A 2,500-nucleotide genomic window follows, 5' to 3' on the forward strand; every position below is an offset into this window, starting at 1 on the left:
CTACCACCGCGGCCTTGACGATCATGGGTTTCATGATTTTTCTTGGCAATTTAGAGCGTGGTTTGCCATTGCCTTCCGCCCGGTGTTTTTTTTTGTTTGTTTTTTTCTCGAGTCACCATCTCTATTTACCCGGCACTGACTTGGGCTGACTTGGTCCCCCAGTGGCTAGGCAGGCAATCGAGGTGAAGTTCCTTGCCTAAGGGAAACAACGCGGCGGTCGGTGACTCGAACCCTGGAACTCAGATTGCCGTCGTGACAGTCTTGAGTCCGACGCTCTAACCATTCGGCCACCGCGGCCCCATATGTATCTATAATATATATATATATATATATATATATATATATAATATATATATATATATATATATATATACATATATATATATATATATACATACATATATATGTATGTGTGTGTGTGTGTGTGTGTGTGTGTGTGTGTGTGTGTGTGTGTGTGTGTGTGTGTGTGTGTGTGTGTGTGTGTGTGTGTGTGTGTGAATGTACCTTTATGTATGTGACAAAGTGCGTACATCAACAGAGATTCGACTCATTTCCGTAAACACCCACACTATTCCACTTCATAACAATACTAATGAGGAGATTCTAACGTCCTGTCATTGGCGAGCAAGTCGTTTCCGTAGCAACAGCATCATGTACCAGAGGCCTCTAAACCATATATTGCGAGGCGTGGGGATCTGGTCACTGGATCATTCCACCGCATTTTGTCTTTTATTTCTGCGATACTATGACTGGTCGAATACTTGAGCAAATTAGTAACAAAAACGATTAATCAGCATTGAGCAACCTTTCTTATTTTTTTCTCCCAGATTCAATATACATTTCTCAAGACGTTTCAAAGCTGTTATCCATAATCGGTCATATATGCAATACAACCATAAAAGAAATATATATATGATATACCTGTATTTCTATTTGTCCCGTCAGACCCTGAACATAAAACCTTCAATTGTAAAACAGACCGACTGTCTTCTTATCTAATCCTTCCAGTCATTTACCAATGAATGAAGTAGTAATTCTCAAAATTTGAATAAGAAAACCCTAATTCGCTGAAGTGGTTAAATGTCTGTCCGAATTCACTCCTTCGAAAAGGCTCCATTCTATTGCTAATGAGAGGAGAGAATGTACTCCAGTGTTCATACCAAATAGTCCTATAGAATGCTTTATGAAAGGGCTCAGAAACACGCATGCAAATGGCAGCGCTTTCGTCTGGCGGAACACCATGGAGTACACAACGGCTGCACACAATGCGGCATCGAGGGAAATCTAAATACTGCACGTGTTATGGGAAAGTTGGGCGAGAGTGTTTGAGGTCGCTTAGAAAGCCGCGGTTTATGTTCCCTTGGCATTGGCAGAAGGCACTATTGTTGCAATTATTATAATTTTGATAATCATTATGAGTGGGAAAGATGAGGGTGGTAATGTTATGATAATGGTGATGACAGTGGTGATTATGGTTGTTCGTTGTGATGCTAATATATCATGGGGATGATAATTATGATAATATTGTGTAAAAAGAGATTAAGAACAATGACAACAATAAAGAAGGTTTTGCTAACCATAAAAGAATATCCCCCAGTTTGAACTATAATCTTGCAGATCTTCTTACCTGTGAAATTGTTTACTCGAAAGATCCATTAAAATGAGTAGATCTCGAAAGAAAACACTTAAAAGTTAAATTCATCCCAAGTGTCAAACGCCATCTCGTATGTAAACACGAACCTTGTTTAATGAGGATACCCAATATGTCCTTTGTAAATCGGTAACTTTACTCTTATAACAAAGAAAGAAGAAAGAACAGAAGCTATGTATTTCAAACGCGTGTCCCTTGCTACTGAACGGAGCTCATCTTTAGTGAACGTCGTTAGTTTCATCATCAAATTACAGAATCAATTTTCAACGAATCAGAGTCTATCGCTTGAAGTGTTTCCACTTATGACGATGATATACCGGATACACAAACTGCATATGACTGTATACCGTAGAAGAGAGAGAGAGAGAGAGAGAGAGAGAGAGAGAGAGAGAGAGAGAGAGAGAGAGAGAGAGAGAGAGAGAGAGAGAGAGAGAGAGAGAGAGAGAGAGAGAGAGAGAGAGAGAGAGAGAGAGGAGAGAGAGAGAGAGAGAGAGAGAGAGAGAGAGAGAGAGAGAGAGAGAGAGAGAGAGAGAGAGAGAGAGAGGGGGGGGGGCAGGCAGAGACAGGTATTAACAGATAGAGACAGACACACAAAGAGAGTGAGGATTAAAGCGAGGGAGAGAAGGGGCGGGGGGCGAGAGACGTCTGTAGACTTGCCAAATCTAATACCAGAATGAGGCGATGGTAATGAAAACACAACAGAACACAACGATCAAAGAAAAGTACTGTTGATAGCCAAATTGTTTCGTGTGCGATGAATGGTCAGTCTTAGCCAGTTCGAGTCATCCAGCGTAAGTGATTAATCAAACCGCATTCATTTCTTGCGAAAGACGTTGCAGATCCTATGTA

Source organism: Penaeus monodon, chromosome 16 (genome assembly GCF_015228065.2).
Source record: "Penaeus monodon isolate SGIC_2016 chromosome 16, NSTDA_Pmon_1, whole genome shotgun sequence".
NCBI classification, from domain to species: domain Eukaryota; kingdom Metazoa; phylum Arthropoda; class Malacostraca; order Decapoda; family Penaeidae; genus Penaeus; species Penaeus monodon.